This window comes from Oryctolagus cuniculus, chromosome 11 (genome assembly GCF_051225735.1).
Source record: "Oryctolagus cuniculus isolate XC-2025 breed Fujian yellow rabbit chromosome 11, ASM5122573v1, whole genome shotgun sequence".
In the NCBI taxonomy this organism is placed as follows: domain Eukaryota; kingdom Metazoa; phylum Chordata; class Mammalia; order Lagomorpha; family Leporidae; genus Oryctolagus; species Oryctolagus cuniculus.
Window position 1 is genome coordinate 100438715 of NC_142877.1, and position 27967 is coordinate 100466681.

Genomic DNA, 27967 nt, shown 5'->3' on the forward strand with positions numbered 1-27967 from the left:
GAAAAGCAAAGATAAAAAACTTGGGGTAGAGAGCCTGAGATTACTCACTTGGAAAGTGACTCTGGCATCCTCCAGAGAGCTGGATAATACCTTGAAGCATAGATTAATCATATGTTTAAATAAGATCTGTTTGCTCTAAGGATAACTTCCCAATTCTTAATTGTGCGACCAGTACTCAACCTTAAATTGTAAACACATACAGTGTTCTGTCCTTTGTCTGATAAAGCCTAGATTATCTTCTTTAGCTCTGGCACAGCAAATGGTCAAAGTTTTTAAAACTGCCCCATGCTAATACTTGTTCCCTTATTAAAGATAATTTTTTACCAAAAAATAAACATAACTGCTAAATTAAATCCCTAGAACGTGCCCATTTAATTCTTCAGAGATAATTCGTTAATCTTCTCTCATTTACATTAATCTAGTTTTACTTTTCACCAGAACTGATGAAAATAATTTTCAGGGTTAGCACTTGTTGTAAGTACAACAACAATTTCTAAGCTAAAAATCGAATGTGCCAAACTACTGACTGTATCTTTATCCATATTATTAATTATCAACATTCCTTTTCATAAAAGAAAATTGCAGTATGGCAAGATGAAATTCATAGTGCCTTCGTGTAGAAAAAAGTGTTGTTGAAAAAACAAAGGAAAAGAAGATCATATTTTACTAAATCCCAAATCCAATCATTTGTTTTGCTTTGCTGTGCTTCAGCACACACCAGAATGTTTATTTCTTTATGTGGCTTTTGTTTTCTAGCAATCCGTCTCCCTCTAACCCACCCCATCCCAGACATGACATTTTCCCTGTGAAATGACATTCTTTGTTGTGAAATAATATTCTTTGCCAAAAATAAGCCAAGATGAATTCATTTGATATTTTCGAGGACTACATGTTCTAGTTGGAGTCCTTGTGCTTAAAAAGCAGACAGTTTAAAAAGTGACCAGTACTGTCATTTTATTCACTACATATTGTTTTTGGGTCAGCAGTTTGATATCATTTTACAAAGATTTAGAGTAGACCTACCCCAAGCAATTTTATTTTTCTGGACTAAAGATAAATGTGGCAAACTTTTTCAGAGTTTGTAAATATTATGTAGTAAAGAAGTAATCACATGTAAGGTTTTCAAGATGTAACCCTTTAACAGGCAAAGATTATAGAATTAAGTGATTTGATTCATCTTGGTCAGGTGAATTTTTTATATTCTGTTTAAAAACATAAAAATGCTGTATAATTAATAAATAACCCAATGTTGACTTTCAGCTTAATTGGTAAAGTTAGTTTCCTATAACTACTTCTCAAATGAATTGGAAGAAATCTAATGTATTGTAGTAGTAACTAACCTATTGGATACATTCTTTGAGGTCTGTATTAAAATGATCACACAAACTCTACATGTTACATTTCTTGGTTCCAGGACCTCTGTAGATACAAAATTTCCTACATAAAATGGCATAGCATTTGTATTTTAACCCACTTGTATCTTCTCACATACTTTATTTATTTATTTACAAGTCTCTTGAGGTTTGTGGTATACGGTTTAACAGGTGATCACACAGACGAAGGGGGAGGGGAAGAGTAGTGAGGGTATGTGAAGCAAAGCTGAGTGACAGAACTCATTCAGTCGGGCAGATGTTTGTACAGAGGGCATAATGGAACTGCAGGGAAAGCTCTGGATAGATTCCCCTGCACACATCTGGAGCACCAGACCCCTCCATGGCAGATCCAAGAACAGGGGTCTAAGGAAGGAGGCTATTCCTGTCATTCCAGTTTTAGAAGCTCCACAAGACGAGAGTGGCAGGTGGTGGGATGATGCCCGGGGACCTGGTGGCACATAGCATAGGCTATGGGGAGATGGTCAGTTTGGCTTTCTAGTCAACCCCCTTCTTCCCAGCCTGGATCACCTCCTGCTGGCTCACCATGAACTTCAGGGGCTTGTTTCTGTCCCAGGAGGAGTGGAATTTCTTTCCATCTTCAAGCGTCTCGGTGTGGCGCACCACGCAGGTCTGGCCACGCTTGGTAAAGGTGCGCCCACTGCGGGAGAGGCGGTCTTCACCTACACTCCCGTAGCTGTAGCAGGCGCTAGGTGGGCAGCGAGACCGGCAGCGTGGACCGTGAGCAGGCCTGGCAGCGGCTCCGTAGTTCTGCCCTCTTGTATACTTACTTTGTCATCTCTCTATTGCTTATTATTCCTAATACAATATAAAGACTCTCCGAATACTTGTCACCCTGTGTTGTTTAGGGGATAATGACAAGAAAAAAAGTCTATGCATAGTCAGTATGGACATAGGGTTTTGGTTTTTGTTTCTTTCTTCGAATGTGCAATCCTCGGTTGGGTCCATGGATATGAAGCTCAGTGATTCAAAACCCAGAGATGGGAAGGGCTGACTGTACTTGGGAATCTGGAGAATTGCTGAAAAAAGGTACCTCAACCTCAGGGGTCTTCTGGAGCTCTCTGCTGAACACCTGCTCTGGCCAGGTGGTCCCCTCTGCCAGTGAGGTGGGTCTAGGAGTCATGTTTTATGAGTCAGAAACTGAACCTCAGGCTTGCAGGATGATGTCAGATGGGTAGGACGCGGTGACATCTTAAGCCCTCCCTTCGCTGAAACACTGCGTAGTCTGTAGCATTCCACTTTGCTAAAACATGGTGATAAGATTTGCAGGATATGGATTTAAGCCCTTTCCCTAAAAGGAATGTGCTAAAATCGTACAGTGAACGAATTAGTCCTTTCCTGATTGACTCCAGGGAAAGTGAGAGGATAGATGTTTTTGGGTACTCTGGATTATTTACTGGTCCACTCTGGCAGTGAGCTTCACTTGTTTGATTCATTTCATGAAGAACAGGAATTCTCCTCCCCAAAGGTAATTCTTTCGTTCATTGAAAAGCAGTCATCAGGCTCTTTTAAAAGTTGTCTTGAAAATGTTTGTCTTACCTGTATGTCATTGTGTTTAGTAGATTCTTAAATTCAGAGGTGTCTTTATCCTACTTCCTACAGTTTTGGTAGAATGAGTAGTTTCGCAAGCATGATAAATGTGCCTGTGTATTTTATAATTCCTGCTCTTGAAAATGGGTGTAAGTACAAGACAGACTCTGTTAGGTTCCTGTGCCATAGGAAATTGTCCATTTGTTTATGTCAAATGCATTTAAAGGAATATGTGGTGGGTTTTTTTTTTTTCTTTTTTGGAAAAGTACTGAAAAACAGACCTAGATGTTGCATGGAATTCGTTCTCAGTGAGAGAAAGACATCATGCTGCTGGGCAAGACAACTGCTGTTCTCATTTCCTGACTTATTGTGAGAACAAAATAATTACTGTGAGTTAGACAAAAAGTAAACCTCTGCAAAAAGTTCTGAAATTTCAAATCGACAGATAAGTTTCCACTGGGTGTCTTTCTCTACCTTTGAAAAGTTGATATCGTTGGTTCTGTAAAGGCTCTGAAATTGGCTTATTAGAATGTGATGAATCCAAATCCACCTTTGCCTCTACCCACAGGCCTGGGAAGGGTTCACATCACATAGTAGCCATTGAAGAAGTGTTTGTTAAATTGGGTTGGAGGTGAAATTACCATTAAAATAAAGCTGAGAACACTGAACCCAGTACTTTACTATGAAGGCCTGGTGTTAACAATAAGAACTGGTATCGGCTTCCAAGCCTGAGGAGGGAATGGAGCAGTTAACATTTATACATGTAAAAAGACTTCAAGAAGTTCATGGGAAATGCATGTTATAAAAAACGATGCAGTTAACTAGTTTTTCTGAACTGATTAGAATACTAAATCAAAATTATCAGTTTAATTTCTGTTTGTGGATAAAAGTAATTCAGTGTTTGTCTTGCAAATGAATGAAAAAGCAACTAAGGGGATTGTGTAGAATCAGGGATATCTGACAGTGTTTGTGGGGTAGTAAGAAATGACGATTGTGATTCTAACTGCGGAAGAATGTTCTTTGTATCAGAGAAAATGAAAGTGTGTAAATAAAACCAGGCACACTGAGAGAATCTTCCCTGGGAGGTGGGAGGCGGGACAGAAGAGCAAGTCTGACCAACTTCCCTTATAATTGTAGAAATACTTGTGAGTCATTAACCATTTGAATCCTGCTTGATGGTGATTAAACCCTTAAGCAGATGTGAATCAACTTTACTATATGGAAACATTGAGGAAAACATTTATGAAAAATATGATCCAATTTCTAAAATACATGCCAATTAAAGATTGAGATTTAATTTAGGAATTTTACTCTGTATGATATATATATTCGTGATGATTTCTCTCCCATCATTCTTCACATGCAAAAGGAGATTTTTTACTTATTGACATATTACTGAAGAATCTAGCTTTTCTCCAAAATTACACATTTTTTGCATAAATGTGCCTAATTACCTGAATTCAGTTTTGATTAGCAGTGTTAATTGATGCAGCTGTGGATGGTATCTGTTTACCTAAATTACCATGTGCAAACAGCAATATGTCTGGAAGTGAATATGCTAAACTGAAAATACTAATTAGCTAAGACAGATTGTTATTCAAGTCACATTGTGGAGCTTTCTAATGAAAGCCTGGATGTGTCAGGGTTTTATGATATTCAGACAGAAATGTCTATATTACATATGATTTCTAAATTTAATTCATAAGAACAGATGGGGCATCAGCCAGGGTTCTTCTGCTTTACTCCGTTATTAATGTGAATATTTTACTCAACTGGAGATATATTCATATGTTTTTTTGGTAAGAAACCCCTTGTGTGTTTTGACAAGGTGCCAGCTCTGCACATCCACACTCATCTATTTCTTGACCAATATATTCATGGATTATATCCACCTCCTGTCCCAAAGATGAAGAGAAATCAACCATCTTGCAAATCTAATCACATCAGCTGGTTGATTGAATCAGATTGAATACCTGAAAGGTTAAACAGCTTACATTGAGTAGTATTTTATGGGTGTTTTCTACATCCCGAATAAATAAATTAATAATAATAAAGATCCAAGTAGTCTCAAGAATCAGTCTTAAGCAATGTGCAGAGCTGAAAGCTGAGTTCTCATTGCCTTCAGATTGTCTCGAATCTCTATTTTTGAATGGATAGCAAGCCAGCGGTTGTTTTCAAGTGCCTGGTTTTAACATGTCACAGCCTTTTTTTGTGTCTTTGCCTCCCATTCCCTTTGTCCTGAAGCATGACCTGCTTTGCTTAAGGTTTCTCTGCAAAGAAAGCATTAATCTTTTACCGTCTGCTGTGGTACTGACCACTTATTAATGCCACTGTGACTTGGAGGTTTCTGAAGATTAGAGTACAAATCCTACACATCAGGTAGTGAGGAAATAATGGACCCATCTTCCATTTCCCAAGAGGCTGAACAACTGTGCTTAATGCGTAAGTCTCCTCGTCCCAAAGGCTGTGAAAATAAGGCCTCTTTACTCAATCTTAAGAGTTTAAGATCCCCTATTAGATGTTTTAAGATGCCATGAGCAAAATGGGGATAATTTTCATGATGCAAATTTGAACATAATTATAGTTTGGCATATTTAATTTAGGTTGAAGTGAGAATTATAATTACCAAAAATTGCATTATTTCAATTATGTTAATTTCTTTCCCCAAAGTTTTGGGTAATTTGGGTTCTCTAAGATAATTTGAGATCCAACAAAATTACAATGGAGTTTAATACTAAAACTAAGGAATTTGTGAAAATGACTCTATTCTTCTTACATTTTCACTACACAAATGTGAAAGTACTGTTAACTGGTCCAGGAAAACATGAAGCACTTGAAACAGCTTCAATCGTATGTCGAAAAAAATAGACATTCTGTGTTTTCCGGTTGAGCCATTTGTGTTCCACTTTCTGTGTCAATTCTAATTGTAACATATTGCTGTTTGCTGTCTAATCAATAAAGGTAATCCAAGTATTTAAAAATTAAGTTGGTGTGCTTTGTAGTTCTGATTATTTAATAGTATACTTTCAGGAAACAAAACCACCAAAGTCGCCTTTAAAATCGTCTTGCTTTTGATTATTGTTTCAGCATTACTTATCTGAAAGGTGCTTCGTATAAACTTTCTTCTTTTTTTGGAGGTGAACACTTGAAAGATTTTATTTTCCAATGGCAGAAATAACTGTTCTGTGGGTGGCCTAAAGGAGGTCGATGTTAAAGAACCAAAGTGTGTACGTGTATGTTGTGTGTGAGCGTGTGCACATATGTTCATAAAATCACATGAGCAGTGAGCTGGAGTTAGACACAAGAGTCAATCAACCAGTTTGTCCAGTGTGGTTACTTTCTGTATTGCTGGGTTCACCAGGGCAACTGCTGATTAAATCTAAGTCTGTTTTTAGAGCGTAAACTAGACAAAGGGGAAAAAAATCTTTACTAGAAGAGCTATTTTATACAAAACACCCTTTGCTCATCTTCAAATCCTCTATTTTAGTAACAGTTGGTTTTGATTTGTTTTGTTTTGGTTTTTTGTCTCCATGTGTGAGCCTGTTCTGTGTTGGTAAGTTTAAAGTGAAAAGTCAGGTCAGGGATGTCAAATTAGAAATGGAGTGATGGAATTTTATCAGATTCCAATGAATTCTATTTAGGCAAATCAGTTAACCTTACTGTGCAAATTAGCCAATTTTAAGAATAAATATAGCTATCTTTCTGACTTATTAAGGATTTATCACTTGTGCCCAAGGTTCAATGGATCTCCAAATGAGGTGTATGAATCTTTTCTTTGAACTCTAATTGGCATGGGAGGGAGGCAGGTCTGGCTGAGTTAAAGGCAAAAGGACTAGTCCTTTGAAGAAATTTTGAGTTAGTTTTATTACTTCTAAGTATTACTAATGTATTTTAAGGTTAATTTGACTCTGACTGTTTCACATATTCTGGTCTCCTTTGCAGGGGATAGATTGTAGGCTCCCTGAGGGAAATTTACTGCTTTGTAAAGTCCTCCCCACTCCTTTGACACAATGTTAACCTTGACTAGTGGTAGAGGCACACAGTAGGGCCACCCAGGATGTTCCTGGAGTGAACAGGTTACCAAAGAATAGAAAATATGGATGCTAATCCCACTGGTAACTGTTAGTAACCCATAAGTCCTCTGGAGCCATTTCTATTTTTTAAAGCTTTTAGTTGTTTGGAGAAAGCTATATGTTTTTTATATTCTGTCATAGGAACCCTAGTATTTCACAAATAATGGAACTCATTTGGACTTGTTCTCTGAAAGCTATAGTACATTCTGTACTTGGATCAATGTAAATTCTAAATGAATGGGATTTGTATTGGTAAGCAAAGCTTTGCAGAGAGGCAGACCTATGTTCAGATTTTCCTGTTGTTTGCCAGATATTATTAACCTTGAGATATTTTCTTAACTCTTTTGGGTCTTAGTTTCCCCAGCTGCAAAAGTGCTGTTATGATAAGTAAATTACATAATACCTTAACCCAACACCTAGTATCCAGTTGGTACTCAGTAAATTATAATTACTGTGCAAAATACAGGAGCTCTGTGTCAGAAACCAACATAGATAATTAGAAGAAATTTAAAAGATGCCATTCATTAATGTAAACTTTTATGTAGTAAAGTTTCATTCATATATATTATATATGTATACATATATATATGTATATATATGAGAATACATACATATATACACACACAAGTCCATTTTGTCCCAGGTATATATGTGTAAACGTGTATGTGTGTATACATATACATATATCACTTACATGCAAATAACGTTAAACACCACACTTCCTGAAAATATACCATACATGCAGTTCTGAGTTCCCCCTTTTCTAATTTTCTGACAACTGTATAACACTCATAGCCCCAAAATAATTCTGTGTACATTATATGTGATATTCACAGCAACATGACAGGACAAATGGCGTTATGTTCTTCATAATAGGGTACATGGAAATGTGAAGTGACTTCCCTAATGTCTCCTGCCACAGTGAGGAGCAGGAATCAAATGAAAGAAGGAGAATACACTAGGAGTCCTTTCTGGGCTGTTTGGAACCAGAAGCTAATAATGCTGTTTCTCCATGAAATATTGGCAAACAGAGTCACATCTCAAGTGAATAATGCTACGTTTTAGTGTGGGGTGCAGGACTGAGTATGTTATGGAATCCAAGATATTGTCCAAGTCTGGCGGGGTGATGGAATCACTTAATTCTCAATAAGCATGTGTTAAGATATTCCGACTCGTGCATTGCTTGCACAAGTGAAACATTATCGTTTCCACTGCTCTTACTAGGATTTGTGTGGGAAAGAGTGGGCCAGAGTTAGGAAAGTTGAGACTAGGAACTTAAGTCATCCTTAGGCCCGAAAAAGTCCAAGAGATCTAAATGTGGGCAAATGTTGAGGGATTTCTTAAGGAATTAGCACATGGAGCAAGATCCCAGAAAAAAAAATGTCCATTCTCTCTTTACATTTAATCCCTGGGGAGGGAAAATGTGTCAAGGAATCCTTTTTATATATTTATAATTTGTTGTGTTGAGTTAAAACATTTCATTGATTCAAAAAAAGTCTTACTAATATCTCCTGTTTGTGAGGTATTGAAATAGACTCTGCAGGGGCACAGAAAGTAGAAGGTACAATATATTCAAGGGTTCTAAATACCTATCCTATCATTACATATCAATACAGTTCAAGTGATTAAGGTATATTAATTTTAATTTAATGTATATTAAGAAATGCATGCAAATGTTCATTCATTCAACGAGTGTTTCTATCTCCTGATACTTGATAGTAAAATATGAATGTGGGCTTGAATTCAGGGAGCCTGGGTTTAGATCCTTGGTTCTGCGCTAATTAGTGCCTCTTCTGCTTCCATTTCTATAAAATTGAGTTGATTTTAATAAGATTGGTATGGGTTTTTTTTGTTGTTGTTGAGTATTTTCCACAGTGCCTGACACACACAAGTGCTATCATTGTTTTGTGAACATGAATGCTTCTCCTCTCAAGGAGTGTAAAAGTAGTTGCAGAGAGGAAATACATGTACCTAGAGTATTTTCCAGAGCAACTGGAGAATTTTAATATGATGTGTACATGAAAGTGATCGAACATGGTCTAGATTCCATAAGTGCGGGCTGAATTTAGAGAAAGAGGATAGAGCCTTTAGAGAAAGGGAAAAAAAATTGCAAAACTATTTCCTGTACAATGTGGTGTCTAGATCTAGCTAACCTTTGTTCAGTATATGCAGTCTGATGCACATTTCCTTGGAAACCACTGTTCATTTGTGAACCTACAACATCTGTGCAGTTTAAATAGGACCAAACCTAAAACACACAGAACATGATTTCCTATTCAGATAGTTGAATAGGACTACATCATTCTTGGGCTTTGATACGTGAACTCCGCGGGCCTAATTGACACTGGGTCATTGCTTTTTCAGATAGCACGCATGGTAGAGTTTTGGTATATTTGGACATGTTCAGGGTTCTTATGTCCAGAAAGTCCAAATGAGATTTTTGTCATTAACTTGTCAAGCTTGTCTTAAGCCCACTTAATGAGGTCTGCGGTGGAATGCCTTTTATGTTCTGTGGCCTTTATGCATTGCCTGAGCTACGCTCAACTGTGGCTGAGAAGTTAATGAAGTTAACCACAGTGCTTACTTGAGGTCTGCTGCTTTTGAAAACATACCTCGTGTGTGTTTGGGTATTTAGATTCTGTTTTCTAGCTTTTAGGGTTTATATCCTCGTGGTGCATTCAAGTGCTATGGAAATAAGACCAGATGGATGTGACAACCAGCCATTCGGGAAATTCCATACACATTACATTTGAGCAAACCAGGGTACATATGTCTGTCTGGATGTGTTCATATGTTGGATTATTTTTGTTGCATCCAAATGGTTGGGGTTTCAGTGAAGCAGTTACCTAGAATGTCAGCAAGAGAATTCCTTTCAGTGGAAAAGCAGGGGCTGTACCAAACCATTTTGCCTAACTTGGCCAAATGTGGGGATAGAAGAAAGATCACTCTGCACGACTTTGCCCTCCTTCGGTTTTCTCTCCACAGTACTCACCACTTACACAACATTGCACTGCAAATCTGTTTATTGTCTACTGTTCTCCTAGAATGTAAACTCTATTAGGACAGGACATTTTTCTGGTTAATGCTGTTGTGTTTGTTTGGCATATAGTGAGCATTCTGTATGTGATAATGAATAAATTTACTATCACTGAGATAATGAAATAGCATTTAATTCCCTCTTGTGCTGAAATCTTTTGTCTCTTAGATGATGAACATTGATTGCAATAATGATGATGATGCCTAACATTTATATAATGTCTATTATGTGCCAGGCACTATTCTGAGTACTTTGCATTTAATCCCAATAAAAACCCTGTGCTATGAAGGGTATTATTCTCCTTATTTTGTGAATGGGGAAACTGAAATGCAAATGCTACGTGACAGCAAGGGTTCAAGCCAGCCAGCTTGTTTTGTTTTTAAAGATTTATTTGAAAGACAAGTCAGAGAGAGAAAGAGGGAAAGAAAGCGCACAAGATCTTCCATCCACTGGTTCACATCTCAAATAGTTACAATGGCCAGTGCTGGGGCAATCTGAGGCCAGGAGCCAGGACTTCTTTTGGGTCTTTCTTGTTGGGTCAGGGGCCCAAGCACTTGGGGCAGCTTCATTGCTTTCCCAGGTACATTAGCAGGGAGATAGATTAAAAGTGGAGCAGCTGGGACTCAAACAAGTACCCATATGGAATGCTGACCTTGCAGGCAGTGGCTTTACCTGTTATGCCACAGCTCTGGCCCCCAGCCTGGTATTTTACACTTCATACTGTTAAATTGTAGCTTTGGATTTGGAAATAAGTCATCTCAGAAATTTATCCACCCGTTCTTTTTTCATGTCATACGTTTAGTCACTTACAAATATATCTAGTGCTCTAAAAGTTCAAGAGTTTGATCCATTTTTCAGATTGTACCTCTTGAAATGCTCTTGGTTACCTGTTAAATAGATAAACACATCCTTATTCCTTAAGCAGTTGCTGTTGCACTATGAAGAAAGGTGAAGCAAACCCAGACCCGAAACTCAAAGTCACCGTCATTAGTAACGGCCACTTGTTTTCCACTGAAAATGGCGAATTCTTCCCTGGGCCCCCCTCACAGTAGCTCCTAAGGACCATGAAAGTCATGAACCTTTAGATGCTGTGTCCCAACACAGCACTGTTGGAAGCTCTGTGAGAGACACAGAGAATGACATGGTGGCACCACACTAAGTCCCTCCTCTTTTCTCAATTTTGTGCCCCTATGGCAAAGCCTGATATCCATCCTTCCAATTAGCAAAGATAACCACATAGCCATGATCTGTTTAGTTCTGGGCTGTTCTTAGATTAGGCTCGTAAATTCAGCCCAGTGGTGTGAGAAGGAGAGCCTCCATTTTACTCTAAGTACGAATCTGTAGAGGCAACCAGTTTTCCTCTTCTATATGTTTCTCTTCATCCATTTGACTATCTACTTGCCCTTCCATGGCAAAGGGAAAAGAAAAAGAGACTAGATGATCAGTGCTATAAATAAATGCTCTGGATTTCTGTGCTACTTAAAGTATTTTGTTAATAAGCTCAAAGCATGTTGTCAAGCTAAATGGAAAAATTGATTTTAGGAATTTTATCTTGGCTCATTCAAGTTCATTCTTACTGACACAAATTGTAATAGAGTAATGAGATTTAGATTTGAAATTAAAACCCATGACTGTGTCTGCCCAGTTGGATTTGGCAAAGCAAATAGTAAAGACCAGTTTGTATACCTCAGCACAGAGATCGCTTGATGGTATAGGCTCTGTTCTGGGTGAGTGCCTGAAGAAACAGCTGAAACATATTGTAAATCCCCTAACAAAGAGGTGAAAATAACATCCAGATACATAGAATGGACAGTGTGTAGAATGAATGGATGAGAAATCTTCAGAACAGTTGGGTTTTCAGGGGCACCTTTGTGTAGTGGAGGAGCAGGGTTCCATAGCCGGAGCCACCACATCTTACAGAATTGTGCAGCATGCTCATAAGCTGCACATTTCCTTGAATTTTTTGCAGTCACCCACCCAAACAGCAGTATTATTTTACCAGTTGATTTCCCTGCCACCTCCTCTGATTAGTCCAGATAGCTAAATCAATTTTCTTACAATCCTTCCTCACCTGAAGAAATCAGTTCTATGAAATCCCACTGAAAAATGAAATAGTTTTATTTTAGGTTTACATAATCCTATTGGTTACTTTTATGTAATGTGCATTTATATGTTACACAATTTCAATACTCTCTCATATAGCGGGCTATCAATTCTTCTATCTTAATGAAATAATTCTTACAAAATGCTTATTAATACTAAATACATGATAGCAAGTCCCAATAAGTGACTTCCATTATTGGGCATCCATTATCTATAAAGAATTCCAAATACATTGGAAAATAATCAAGAAATCCATTTTACAATAAGACTATGATTTTACCATTCCGGATCAGCTCTACAAAATTGTGATTGTATTAAGTGACACTTGTGGACTTTATCATCATATTCTGTCTAATCTATGTCCTTATACCTTTCCCTTCATATATTATGAAACCAACGGATCCTCATCTAACAGTCATCATCATCACCATAATAACTGTATCTCCAAAAACACTACCAGTGTTTACAGAGTGGCTTACAATTTGGAGAGCTTTCTAAGACATTGGGTCCCAGCTTCCCTCGAGCTCTTTGAGCAGGCAGAAAGGGAGGTGAGTACTCAGAGTCTAGAAAAGGAATATTTGCTCTTTCATCAGGGTTTTAACATAACAAGAGCAGAAATATGGTAGGTCAGAGAATTTGATGAGAAAAAAAACCTTGCGGGTAGGAAAGTTCTACTCATGGTGTTTCAAATACTGCACATTACCCATGAGCTCACATAAATATGTCAAACAGCTTTAGAATGGAAGAAGAGATGGATATGTGGGGAGCAACTCGGACTAGACTAAGTTACTGGAATTAAGACTTATTCTATGCATCTGCTCTCCCACAATATGGCGCTGGGAGAGGAGTAAACAGCTTCTACACAGCTACCTCTCACCAACTTGACAAGCTGCAGGAGCTGCTCCTGATTGGAGGAGAGCAGAGTGCTTGGCGTGTGGGTAGCAGAGTTGGGATTGGTGGAAGAGGACTATAAAGGAGGAGAGAGACAACATGCACCAGGAACACCTGAGGGAACACCTGTGCAGCCCCCGAGAGAGCCGGCTGGCGGTGTGCCGCTCCCCCGCGGAAGTGGGGAAAGTGGCAGGGGGGCCCGCCCCTCCATGGAGGTGGAGGGACGGCAGCCAACCCGGGAAGAACCAGCAGCAAACCCGGGGAGGGCCGAGCAGACAAAAGAACAGCGCAGGGTCCTGTGTCGTTCCTCCGTGAAGAGGGGGAGCGACAGGATAGACCATGCTTTTTAAAAATTACTTATGTCATTAGGTAGGATGAGAAAGGGGAATATGCCAGTATCTTATTTAAACAATAGCTCACCAAGTGACATAACATTCCAGCTAACAGGTAGGATTTATCTGTCAGTATAATTTTGAGTGCTTATTCACGAGAGGTTGGGGCCGGCGCCGTGGCTCAATAGGCTAATCCTCCACCTTGCGGCGCCGGCACACCGGGTTCTAGTCCCGGTCGGGGCGCCGGATTCTGTCCCGGTTGCCCCTCTTCCAGGCCAGCTCTCTGCTATGGCCAGGGAGTGCAGTGGAGGATGGCCCAGGTGCTTGGGCCCTGCACCCCATGGAAGACCAGGAAAAGCACCTGGATCCTGGCTCCTGCCATCGGATCAGCGCGGTGCGCCGGCTGCAGCGGCGGCCATTGGAGGGTGAACCAACGGCAAAGGAAGACCTTTCTCTCTGTCTCTCTCTCTCACTGTCCACTCTGCCTGTCCAAAAAAAAAAAAAAAAATTATTCACGAGAGGTGCAAGAGCAAAGTAAGAACCCTAAGAGGATGATTTAAATAGAATTGAAGGAGATGTGCCCCAATCATGGTCTTCAACCAACTGTTGCTATTGTCCCCATCATGTTTCCCCAATTCAGATCTCACCTTCAGCCTTACAGGTTTATATCTGAGGTTGATGAACATTACAATTTCATTGGCTTTTTATTTTCCCAGTTATTGAGACTAATTGGTGAAGAGATTTAATCTTTCACACCTTTGATTAAAGGAAGTGTTAATGCCAATATAAGTTTTTGTGGTTTTGATAATTTTGTAATGGAGGAAGGAAAGAAAAAAATATTTTGCTTGAGATAAAAACTATATATCTTTATGACATGATGAGGGCATGATTTACAACATGATGTTTTAGAAAATATATACATCATGAAATGACTCAAACTAATTCACATATGCATTATTTTTTTCAAAGATTTTATTTATTTATTTATTTGAGAGGTAGAGTTATAGACAGACAGACAGAAAGGTCTTCCTTCTGTTGGTTCACTCCCCAAATGGCCACAACAGCTGGAGCTGCGCCTATCCGAAGCCAGGAGCCAGGTGCTTCTTCCTGGTCTCCCATGCAGGTGCAGGGGCTCGAGCACTTGGCCATTTTCCACTGCTTTCCCAGGCCACAGCAGAGAGCTGGATTGGAAGAGGAGAAGCTGGGACTAGAACTGGAGCCCATATTGGATGCCAGCACCACAGGTGGAGGATTAACCTACTGCGCCATGGCGCTGACCCCCTCACATATGCATTATTAAACGTAGATATGTTTTATTTTTTGTGGTAAGAATATATTAATTCTTCTTTTCCAGCAGTTTTCAAGAATATAATGCATTTGTTATTAATACAACAGTCACCATGTTATACAATAAATCTCTTGGACTTAATATTCCTATCAAATTTTGCATCCTGTGAACAATATCTCTCCAATTTCCTATCCCACCCACCCCAACTCATGGTAATCATTGTTTTTTTCTTTTGAGTGAAGTGGTTTTAGATTCCATATATAATAAAGAAGATCTTTCTGTGCCTAACTTCCTTAGCTTAATATAATGTCCTCAGAGTTCATCCATATTGTTGTAAATGATGAATTTCTTTCTTCTTAAAGGGTAGAGAGTATTCCATTGTGCATATATGGTGTACTATATTTCTTTATCCATCCATCTGCCAGTAGAAACTTAGGTTGATTTCATATCCTGGTCATTGTGAATAATGCTTCAATAAACATGAGTGTGCAAATACCTCTTCTACACACTGGTTTCATTTCCCTTTATTATATATCAAGTAGTGGAATAATTAGATTATGTTATTCTATTTAAAAATTTTGAGGAATCTCCATACTGTTTTTCATGATGATTATTCTAATTTACATTCCCACCAGCATTGTTCAGGGTTCTCTTTTCTTCACATCTTTGCCTGTGTTTTATCTTTCATCTTTTTGATAATATCCATTCCGATAGGTGTGATAAATCATGTGATTTTAATTTGCATGTCTCTGGTAATTACTGATTTTGAGAATTTTTTCATATACCTGCTGACCATTTTAATGGCTTTTTTTTTTTTTGAGAGAAATCTAATCAGATTATTTTCTCATTTGTTAATGAGGCTATTTATTTTCTTGCTGTTGAGTTGTTTGAGTTTTTATATATTTTTGATATTAACCACTGATCCAATGTATGCTTTGTAAGCACTCTGTGCCATTTTGTAGGTTGTCTCTTCACTGTTGATGGTTTCCATTGCTGTGCAGAAGTTTTTTAGTTTGATGTAGTGCTACTTGTTCTTTTTTTGCTTTTGTTGCCTGTGCTTTTGGGGACATGCAGAAAAAAGTCATTGCCCAGACCAATGTCATGAAGCTTTCCCCCTATGCTTCTAGTCATTTTACAGTTTCAAGTTTTACAGTTAAATCTTTAGTTCATTTTGAGTTTATTTTTGTATATGGTGTAGATAGCAGTTTTGTTTCATTCTCTGCACATGCATGTTCAGCTTTCCTAACTCCATTTATTAACAGTGCTGACCTTTCCTCTTTGTGTTTTCCTGGCATCTTTGTTGAAATAACTGACTGTATCTAGGTGGCTTTTGCTTCTAGGTTATTTATTCTGCTACAGTAATCTCTGAGACTATTTTTGTGCCAGTACTATGCTGTTTTGATTACTATAGTTTTGTAGTATATTTTGAAGTCAGGTAATGTGATCCCTTTACCTTTGTTCTTTTTAGTAAATACTTCTTTGGTTATTTGTGATTCTCTGTGGCTATATGTGAATTCTAGGATTGCTCTTATCTTTTTGGTATAAAAGTCAGTTAAATTTTTTTTTTGCTTTCAAACTTTTATTTAATGAATATAAATTTCCAAAGTACAGCTTATGGATTACAATGGCTTCCCCCCCCATAACGTCCCTCCCACCTGCAACCCTCCCCTTATCCACTCCCTCTCCCCTTCCATTCACATCAAGATTCATTTTCGTTTCTCTTTATATACAGAAGATCAGTTTAGCATACATTAAGTAAAGATTTTTTATAGGGATGATTGTTGAATATTTTGGGTGTGTGAACATTTTAAAAATATTAATTCTTCAAATCCATAAGCAAAGTATACCTTTCCGTTCATTTGTATCTTCTTCAGTTTCTTTATCAATGTTTTATAGTTTTGTTGTATACACCTTTCGCAACCTTGGTTAAATTTAATCCTAAATATTCTTTTCATCTATTATAAATTAGAATATTTTCTTGATTTCTTTTTCAGATGATTTGCTGATACTGTTTAAAATAATATTGATTTTCATATGCTGATTTAGTATCCTGCAGCTTTACTGAATGCATTTATTAGTTGTAAAAGATTTTTTTGGTGGAAACTTCAGGGTCTTCTATATAAAAGATTATATTGTCTACAATTGGGGATAATTTAACTTCTTTAATATAAAAAATACGTATTTGACCACATTTTAAAAATAAATAAAAGTCAACCAATGGAATATTAAAAATAAGTGGTGGTGATTGACTTTAAATATTTACTTTTATTTTATTATTTGTATTATTTAGATATTTTGTTAAGCACTAACATATTCTAAGTTTTGACAGGAGAAATTCTTGCAAGAATGATTTGGAAACATCAACTAAACAAAACACAAGAAGATTTTAACATTAGTAAGAAGACAGGGTTGCCCATTTCCAACTACTGTCTTTGGATGATTGTAAAGTAAACTCTGAAGATGACTATAAAATACATGTACACTTTCTTAGCACTAAAACAACCTTCTGTCAGAAGTTGAAATATCCTTAAGGGAACAAATTTGTGAGGCTCAAACCCTTTTGGATTGCAGAACAGAGCATGTTTTACCTTACCTTATGAGTGGCAGAGCATTGAGAGTCTCTCCTGTATACATATGTATTTATTGGATTGGTGTAACAAGCCATTTCCCTTTCATAAGCCAGAGGAGCCATTCTCAGAAGGCATGCAGGCAATCAAAATATTTGTAAATCCTGGAAACCAAAGAAACACTAGCTTTTGGTTTATTTACTCGGAGTGCCTTTCTAAATATTTTCTTGTTAAAACTAGCCACAAAGGGCAATAAACTGGGCCTCTATCAGGTCCAAATAGATAAAGATGAGGACTAAATGGCTTCCAGCAGGAATGCCCTGCACATACATCTCAAGATGTAGGCTCAACAAGTCAAATTTAAATCCAAAAAGGTAAACGTAGAACAAGCACTGTGTGTTCATGTGGAGCTGTCAAAATATTCTCAGCCATGTGCTTATCACAGTCTACTTGGCAGCACATTTTTCAAAACAAAAACTCAACAGCAACAACCAAACCTACACACCTATGAAGATTTTTCTTTCTTAACATTTTCCATATCCATGTCTGATTACCACGTGTCATCCAAGTGCAAAGTATTGATTAGAAAATATAAACATTAAAGGATATGTTAAGTAGATTCTGAAGGAAATGGGATTGTTGACATGCCAATATAAAAAGGTGGTAGGTAATGAAGGATAGTTTCAAAACCTCTACTCACAGAAAGAGGACAAAGTGACCTAAACCAAGATTGACTTTTAAATATTATAGATTTCAGTCTTTCATAATGAATCTCTCCTTGTCCATTTTATATATCAAGTGACTAAAACATACATTTGTTAAGTAATTAGCATCAATCAAAAGTTCAAGTTTGAAAACAAATTGAGAAAATCAAATTGTACTATTGGGAAGTATCCATTTTTAATTCCAATTGCTATATTGATAGCCATTAAAATATCTAACTATTAAAAGGACAAATCATGTATATGGGGTCTAGCTTTGGGGATGTTTTATTGTGAAAGTCCAACATGAGGATCACTCAAGAAGTTCACATGCATCTGATAATTTGAATTGTGATTAGCATACCCTTACTTCTTTTGAGTCACATAAAATATTTGTGGTTTCCTATCAGTTGTTGCAAAGTTATATGGAAAACTTCACTCTTGGCTCCATGAGATGAAGACCACAAGGGGTCTTCAAAAAGTTCATGATTAATGAATGCATTATTATGAGAAAACAATGCATGGATTTTAATGTTTCTTGCACCATAATAAGCTTATCTTTTAGTTCCACCTTTTCCCATGAATTTTATGAAGTTTTCTCTGTAGGATCTGTACTTTCTTGACCTTATTATTTCTAGAAAAATTTTTACTATCCCTCCAGGATCCCATGCCATCAGGAACCCACATCAAAGTATATTAAGATTACTCAGGTTAGATTTTTAAATGAGAGCTAACTCCAACGACCACATTTTTCCTATCACCCAATATTCTCACTGTCTTGAGAGACTGTATCCATGATTTTTAAAACATAAAGATATGAAGTGGGCCTTTAACCCAGTAGTTAAGATGCCTGCATCTGAAATTGGAGTAGGCTGCCTGGGTTTGATACCCAGCTCTGCCTCCTGACTCCAGCTTCCTGCTAATGCAGACCCTGGGAAGCAGCAGCTAATGGCTCAAGTAACTCATTTCCTACCACACACAAGGGAGATCTGGGTTGTGTTACCAGCTCCTGGATTTGGCCCAGGCTGTTGTGGGCATTTAGGGAGTAAACCAGTGAAGCTCTCTCAGTGTGTCCATCTGATTCTCAAATAAATGTTTTTAAAAATGATATATAACAGAAATCAGTGACATTCATGGTCCATTGTTAAATCCACTAAGTCCTGTCTCACTTTTCAAGTGAGGCTCCTCAGTGGTCCTGGCAATTGAATCACCAAGGGTGGCATTTCCTATCCCATTTAGAGAAAGAGAGAGAAAAACAAACAAGCAAAAAACAAGAAAATGAGAATATTGCATCTAACGGGTGTTGGCTTTTAAAGACAGTAAAACAAAGATACTTGTTTTCTTGCCCATAATTTTTTCTGCTTAAGAGGAGTGGGGTGGCATGGGTGGCATGGGACAAAGGACACATAGAGAATATTCATGTGACCATAAAAAGCAAAGCAGAGCGAAGTCGCGTGGGTTGGGGAATTGGGAATTGTTTCTCTATCTCTGTGGTCATTGCACCCTTCACAGAATGAGAATATTCTGTTTGGCTTTCAAGCTAGGGTTGTCATGCGAGAAGTGTTTGTTAATTTCATATATTCTCATAACTTTCTTTTGGGGATAAGCATTTTGGTTCTCTGCTGTTTATTATTTCAGAGGCATCTATATGCTAATGTGTTTTATGCTAATTATTTTCCTGTTGTCCCCTTAGGTTATGCTTCATATCACCCACCAGGGAGGATCATCTCTCATGAAAACTTTCAAATTTGATTTGGAAAATTATTCAGAAAAATGTAAGCCATCCGATCTCCCCACGCAGGCAAGAGGAAGCTCTGGAGAATCCTATGATACACAGGAAATGGACTGAGCTGACACTGTGGTTCTCATGCTGCCAACATCCTCTTGAGAAGGACAGCCAGGTACACAAAGCGTTTAACACTGTGACATTGAAATGTTGGAAGAACGATGAAGATAAAAATCTAATAATAGGCTTTCAGAAATTGCCAAATTACTATGTTTGATCCAGGGAGGAGGACAAAAAGGTTGCTTTTCATTTTCCCCAGTATTTGAGATGTGTTAACTCCTTCTGTTGCTATAAATACCTCATTTTAATTGTGTGTCATCATCCCTTAGCATCATTTCTTGAAATTTATTTCTAATGATATTAATGCCTGGAGCTGAGTGTGTGCTTACAGGAAGACCAAGGTGAAATAAAATCTCATAAAGTGTTTTACCTTGATGTTTTCAGTTTTATTACAGAGATTTCTTAATGACATTGTAGTTTGTTTTAAGAGCAAATTTTTATTAAAAATAGTTCTAGCCAATTAACCTGTCTGAAAAATATTTTTCCAGCATCTTCTTTTGAAGGTAACCAAGGTTTAACAACTAATTCATTACCATGAGATATGAGAAACATGGGTGCTATTTGATTACTTTGAAGGGTATTTTATATTCTCCCTTGGTTGGGAATAGGACTCCTTTGTTCCCAAGCTCTTCAGTGGTGCCGCAAAAAGACCCCAGATCACACCCTCTGGTATTGTTTTTCCCCTGCACTGTGTTTAAGAAAAGAGCGAAGAGCCAGAAACACAGGGGGCTTCCTACTCCAGGCTGACGTTCATTTTCTGTCCTGAACTCCTCTTTACCTCTTCCGCTCCCCATCTTTCAGGAGCTGTACCCCATTTCCTTTCTGTGTTTTAAAATGCTTTCACTTTTAGACTTCAGCTGTGACTTCATTCTGCAAGTAGTGCAGCCCAGCTGCTGGCTTTTCTCCCTCCTCTGCACTCATGTTAACTAACGCCTCTTGAGCTCTAAGCCAGCCCTGTCAGTAGAAGAGTTTTCCTTCAGGGCTGGTGGTAAGGTCTCCTTCTGCTAGAGGGGCTAGCGAATACGCTAGGCTGTCCTCCAGACAGCTGATGAGGAAGGGGAGCCAACGAAAGACAGGTGAAGACAGGTACCTGGACAGCATGTGCTAGAACTGCCAACCAGCACTTCCGCACAGCACAGTCCTCATCTCTCTATAAATAGGAAGAACCATTGCTGGGCACACATTTGGGGAATTGTTTAGAATAAATAGTAAAATGCCATCATGTTAAAACCTGGCTATGTTTTGTACATGCTGTTACAGTGAAAGACCTGCAATAGTCTATGTGATAAACTCTTGTAACCCATCATTATTTTATTTTTATTCTGCTTCTTTGGCTGTGATAATATCAAAAACTGCTACACATTTTCCCTTTTAATGTTGTGTTTGGAAGATTCCTTGAACTAACACCATTTTGCCTTAATGTAATCCCAGCTAAGAAGAAACCGTCTTTTCTTGCTCATCTTTGAGAATAACCCAAAGATAATTCAAACAGAATATGAATTTTTGTAGAATTAGGCTGCAGAATGTATTAGGTGCCGTTAAATCATGCACCCCAGTTAGGCAGCTGCTACAGGTATATTTTTCTCTTCATGAACTAAGTTCCGTAGAGAGGGGAAAGATGCCTGTCAACGTCTGTTACCTGGTGGCTCTAGGTGGTGATGGTCTGTGGACTTTCATCAGACAGCTGATGGGCATGGCTCAGTTCTTACGAGCAGTGAAATTCGTCCCAAGACAGCTCCTGAAATGAAATACTGCGTGATCTGGGAGGATTGGCACTCTGGTTCTGTGATGTCCATGGAGCAAGATTAAAAGCTGATTCTAGTATCTGAAATAACAGTTACTAGAATTAGCTAAGCCTGGATTTTAGTCCCAGCGTGACTTCACCTGCTACTGTTCTGACCTACATGAGTCTCTTGGCCTCCCTGAGCTTTGCTCTCCTTGTAGATAATATTGTGAAGAGAACATCGTATTCATTTTACTTAAATCAGCTGTGAAGATGAAATGGAATGATGGGTTTGTAGGGCGCCCACACACAGTAAACGCTCAACTAATGTCCAATACTTGTATTAACATTGTTATTTTTAAAGGAGGTGATGTTTTTAGAATTGTTATAATTAGTATTGGTATTTGTGCAAAAAGTTCAGCAATTTTCCTCATGGATAACTTTGGTAGTGGAAATCAAGAGATATACACATTAAATGCTTTTATAGTATTTTGTAAGTATATTATAGTATAGTATTTTTTCTTTTTTAAAAGATTTTTATTTATTTATTTGACAGGTAGAGTTACAGACAGTGAGAGGGAAAGACAGAGAGAAAGGTCTTCCTTCCATTGGTTCACTCCCCAAATGGCCGCAATGGCCAGAGCTGCGCCGATCCGAAGCCAGGAGCCAGGAGCCTCTTCCCAGTCTCCCATGCTGGTGTAGGAGCCCAAGGACTTGGGCCATCCTCCACTGCTATCCCAAGCCACAGCAGAGAGCTGGACTGGAAGAGGAGCAACCAGGACTAGAACTGGTGCCCATATGGGATGCTGGTGCCGCAGGCGGAGGATTAACCTAGTGCGCCACGGCACCGGCCCCTTATAGTATAGTTTTATATAGGTCTGCTAAAACAGGACCTACAAAGATAAAGATGTGGAATACCTCAGATTTTAAATAGGATTCGCATGAGGCCTATACATCATAACAAAGTTACCAAACACCTTTCCTTTTTTTAAAAAAAGAAAAGTGTTAAGATTCTGTACTAGGTGACAATTTTAAAAAGTCACCAAATTTTGTTCCTTGTACCTAACCAATGCCATATAGTCAGCTGAGATAGGAAGACAAACAGCAGTTAGAAGCTGCATATTTCTGTTCATGCTACCAAGAAGCCAGATGTCTAGCCAATAAGCTTGCTTTGTCACTTTTCTTTGGGTACCCAATGCTATGAAAGCCATTTCATAATAGACTTCTTGTGTTGCTAGTCATGGTGGCCTTGTTGACTACAGGGTACAGTTTGAAATCTCTGAGTATTATGAGGTGTGGAATTGATCAGAATGGAGGCTGTTTGTAGAAAAAGACATCCTGCACATGGAAAACCTCTGGTGAGCTGCCAGCACATCTGCATGGGGCAAGAACATCATATGAAATCATGCAACCAAGTTGCAAGTCCGTGGAACAGTTTTAGCCTTGCTAAGAAGCAATTGAAGAGCAAATTGGCGTGTGCTTGCCTCTCAAACGCATGATTCCTCACAGAGAAGTCACATGTTAATTGACCCTATGCAGGATTGGAATGGCTTGTACCATCCTATATAAAAAAGTCAGGTTTGCCTTCTAATTGCATTCCAGAGAGAGAGAGAGAGAGAGAGAGAGAGACAGAGAATGAGAGAGAAAGTGTTTGCTATCAAAGCTCTTATTGCATCCAAATATCATTTTAAGTGAAAAGAGAAACTTCTTTGTATTTGCGAGGACTTTAATGACAATAGAACCTAGTACACATTTATGTGTTTCTTTGACTTTTCATCCTTTCCTGTCAATTTCCCTTTTTCACAGAGCCATGTCTCAAAGAAAATGCTGACAGTAAATCAATGTCCGTGCATTTGATGGTGTATTTTACGGTGTTTCATTAAACACTCACACTTGGATTAAAGTACAACATCATTCACCTTTCACAGTGCTTAGCATAGAGTAAATAACAATAAAATCCATAAAAATAAAATCAATAGCAATTAAAAGAAAATAACCTCCGTTACATTTTAGTGATACTTTCCTAGATTTCATTTCCATTCTGTCTTGGTGACGTTGGTGTAATTTCTCCTCAAATGGGCAAGATTCAGAACAGAACTGTTCCCAGTCATAAGCGTGAGAACAAAACAAGCGAGCTTTTCATGTATAAGATTGCCTTTCTATCTTTTGGTCTTGCCTCCCAGACTGTCTGTCTGTCTCTGGAAAGCAAAGTCAATAAAAATGATTAGAGTTGGCATCTCACAAATGTACACCCTTAAACCATGAAGCAGTAATGCTGTGCAGGAAATATTTTTCTGACCTTTTCAAATTGCATCCAACTGTCTCGGGAATTTCTCAGTGACTAGAGGTAATAAGGTTCAATCCGTTTTACCGTCTGGCTTCAAATTTAGTTCCTCCGAAGCTCTAACTTATCTGTTCTTTGCATCTTCGCTCTGGCATCCATTCAGCACAGAAATCCATGCATCTCATCTCTTTTCACTATTTCAGGTTTTTGCTAAAGAATCACACTGTGGGATCTACAGCCATGACAACCATTCACATGTTGCCCCTTTTAAAACAAAGTATTAGCGCAAGAAGATTGTGGGCATGTTGTCTTATGAGAAGCTCTGGTTGAATTTAATTAGCTTTTAGGTTTCACCCCCATCTGACATCTGAGTTGTTAACCTACATGACTTAGGCCGCAGTAATCTTCCTTATAGAAAACGTTCTCAACTTATGCCACCCATACTTTCTAGGAAATGAAAGAGGCATAAATATGCAAATTCTTTTGTGTTAAATTGATTTTAGTTTTTCTTCTGAGTCCCAATGCAATGGACTACCAGAAGGCAGTCATCCAAGTGTGACAAGCTAACAGGCAGCTGGGTGGCCCCATTCATCACTGTGTTCCCTGAAGGGGAACGGAAGACAGAGGCTGGGGATATCTCTTGACCTCATGAAAGTGTTGAATGTCAGAAAACCCTAACAAGGAGTTAAAACACTTGTCTTCCTTTTCCTGTTCGGATCATCTCCATGCTGAAAGTGATTCTGGGAAGATATCTGTGGTTCATCATTTGTAGGACTCTCCAGATTCAATGGCATATTCTGTTCTGTGGCTCCCATCCATGCCTCTGTACAGCCTTCTGCAGAAGAGATTAGAATCTTGGCTGGAATTTGCTGTGGTCAGTGGAGCTTGGAGGTTCTTTCTGGCTCAGAGGGTGTGTTCGTGGGCAAACAGCTGCTGGGAGGAGAAGGTCTTTTTGAAGTTGCTCTTCTAAGAGTCTGTATTTTTTTATACACTAATTGTTGTTTGGTCATCATATGATATTTTGCTTTATAAAAATGAGATCATTTCAGACGACGAATTAGTAAACAGACTTGAAGGAAAGGAGGTGAAGACCAAACTTCCTTTTTAGTTCACACTTACGTATTTTTTTCTTTTTTAAAAACTTAGAGACACAGAGAGAGGGAGGGAGGGAAGGAGGGAGATCCCATCCATTGGTTTACTTACTGAGTACGTGCAATGGCTGGGGTTAGGCTGAGGCAAAACCCAAATCCAGGACTCTGGAATCCGATCCAGGTCTCCCACATGGCGGCAGGGGCCCTAATTACTTGAGATGTCCTCACTGCCTCCCAGGGTCCATATGAGCACCAAACCAGAGTCAGAAACTGGAGCTAGGAATTGAACCTAAGTACTCTGATGAGGGACATGGGTGCCTTAACTTTTAGCCAAAGCACCCACCCCTATATTTTTTTAAATGAAATTGGATATATTCATGACAAAATTCACTTTTGTAGATATTTATATTGTCCATTAAATTTTAAAAATTTTTTGATTCAAGTTTACATGAAATGCACAAAGTGTGCTTAAGAATGAATCATTGTTTTTGTCTGAAATTTAATCTGTCCTGTCGTTTCTTGGCCTTTTGGCAAAGATCAAGTGAAATTTAATCTGCCCAGACAGTAGAGGCACAGTCCTAATGTCCTTTTATAACTTGAGTATTGTTATCTGACATTTTGTTTAATAGAGATGAGATGTTTTGGCAGATTTGCAAAAATCAGACTTACCCAATATTTGCAATGCAGCCTAGTGATTTTTATCACCAGCTGGGGAAGAATGAGGATTTTCAGGTGCAGTAATTAAAGCTGTCTGTTTCTTGGGTGGAGCTGCAGTACCGAGAGGCTGCAGATGCAGGTGTGTGTGTTTGTCTGCATGTGAGTGTGCAGCCATGTGTGAGATGTGCATGCTAACTTGAATTTGGGTTTGGAAGGCAATCACGCTAAAACCAAATGGATTCTAGTTTCTCCCTGTGGATTTCATCTCTTAGTAAATTGGAAACTTGGCCATACCTATTAATCCTTTTCAGAACAGACACTGGCTCTAACAATTGCACCTCTACTGTCCCCTCTTTCTCCTTTCTATCATCTTCCCTAACTTCGGGAGGTAAAACAGAATCAGTATTCAGACTTTGCTTTGCAAATGTAAAAGGATTTGAATCTGATGGAAGAAAGGAATGAGGAGTTCCCAGGATCTGTTTGTATTGGGTCATTTTGCTTTGCTGAAGGTTCTTCGAGTATAGGGGATGGCTTGGGAATTAATCAGGAATTTTCAAGTAGAGAGGCACAAGGGGAATAAAAGCCTAATGAACAATGCAAGAATAATAATAGCTGCTTCTTATTGGATAATGACTGTTTACAGGGTGTATCACACATAATTCATGTAACCATACTGAATCTTCATAGGAGCCCATTAAGACAGGCACAACGGTTCTGTACTTACATGGGCAGAAGGTGAGGCTTACAGAGGTTAAAAGCTACATTTGCTTTGAAGTGGCAGAGGTATTGTGTGATGAGAATTATTTTTCCATGCAAAGGAAGAAAATAATCCATTTGTTGTACTCAAAGGGCTTTTGACTTTTCCTCATCCTCCTTCTTGCTTTGCTTCTCCTGCATTTTCTTTTCTCAAAGAGAGAATGAGGCCAGCCCATTAAAGCACTGTCCCATGGGGTGTTCTTGGTAGGAAAGCCATTCTTTCTCTTTGTCCTAAAGTTGCTTTCAGTAGACTTACTTACTTCCTTCTTTTGAAAGTGTAATAAGAGTCCTGGCTGGTGGCTTATATTATCACATTTATTTTATTACTTTAAGTTAGTAGTATAGATGGCAGAATATGACGGTTGTATGCTGTACTCACAAGTTCACATTCAACCTTGCCTGATTTCTCTTTTGTCTGTTATTGATTATCCAGGGTTCAAAGGGGGAAGGTATTGATGGAGGAGAGTGGATGCTCAAAATAATTTTTGTGGATAGCCCAAGAAAACCTGTTTCTATAAAAATGATGTGTTTCTCTATCAGGATTCTTAGAAAATTAAATTCCTTCAAATATTCAACTTTGAATCTCTTTTTCTTCTCCTAGTGGCCTTAGATATAAATATTACAAGAAGAAGCAATCCTGATTGCCAAGGCAGGCTTGTTATTGTGCTGTTAGCTCAATGGAGATAAAGATGCACAAGATTCAATTTCACTCTTACAGGGATGCCTAGCATACTTCAATTTGTTTCTCAGTGAAGGGGCTTGGTTATTTATCTGGGGAAAGCTGAGCTCCTTGAGTTGCCACAGCACCGCTTAGGCTTCCGTTGCCGAAGCCAGCGACCTTAGGAGGCTTCTTTTATTCCCAGACAAATCAAAAGACAGGAAATTGATTCACATCGAAGCAGAGTAGTAGAAACTCAAAAACTTTGTCACCATCATTCATTGTAAATATATTCTAATTAGGGTGGGCATCCTGAAAATTAGGTCCTCATCTTACTTGTGAGAAACATCATCCTTTGGAGAATTTCAAATTGAACTGCACGGGAAAGGTAGTATGGTGGTGTATGAAATGATGATATCAAGATTTCTCTGGCTCCCCGCCCCCCTCTCCCAGATATACTTTGGGTTTAGGGTGTACAGAATGTGCTTATAATCTGAGAGCAGGGATCACATTGTGTTTTACACAAGGCTCGCTTGATTTTCACTATCACCCTTATTGGAAATAAACTTGAAATAATATAAGCAAATAAGAATAAATCATTCTGAAACTATCTGCCACACACAGTTCATTTCAACATTTGGTTGAAGGAAGGGAAGTGACAGCATCAGCTTTCAATCTGTAAATTTAGGAGTGGGGCACCTGCCTGCGCTTCTGTGTTATATGGGTAATCTCCACTTACTGTCAGGGCTTGAACAGTATTTATTTTTCCTTAATTGGAGCCCCACAGATACCCTGTGAGATTCTTCCCCCAGCAAGGCCATATATCCATATAGATCTAGAGTGTAGCCACGTGAGCTACTGTAATATGATAGTCAGAAATATCAACACTGGGATCAAAGTTAAACCAGCACCTAGACTAATGGAGAACAGAGTGTCTTTTGATATTATTAGGAATTCATGTTTTTTCTTAATGTTTGTATTGAGTTAAAGCAATGTCAACAGCAGATTAGCTTGAATACACTTTTGTTTCCATCCTTCA

The 27967-nt window shown here is 38.5% G+C and overlaps 1 long non-coding RNA gene and 2 pseudogenes across 1 annotated transcript in view; 1 reads left to right on the top strand and 2 right to left on the bottom strand.

The window, feature by feature from the left end:
* Positions 1 to 27967, top strand: part of LOC103348351 (dynein axonemal heavy chain 3) — a 76935-nt gene that overhangs the window by 43562 nt on the left and 5406 nt on the right. The window contains exon 3 of the long non-coding RNA XR_011380209.2: positions 19607 to 19814. This is a non-coding gene — a long non-coding RNA (dynein axonemal heavy chain 3). The remainder of the gene's footprint in view (positions 1 to 19606; positions 19815 to 27967) is intronic.
* Positions 1759 to 2941, bottom strand: LOC149123590 (peptidyl-prolyl cis-trans isomerase FKBP1A-like; annotated as a pseudogene).
* LOC127490929 (cytochrome c oxidase subunit 7C, mitochondrial pseudogene) lies at positions 10942 to 21454 on the bottom strand (annotated as a pseudogene).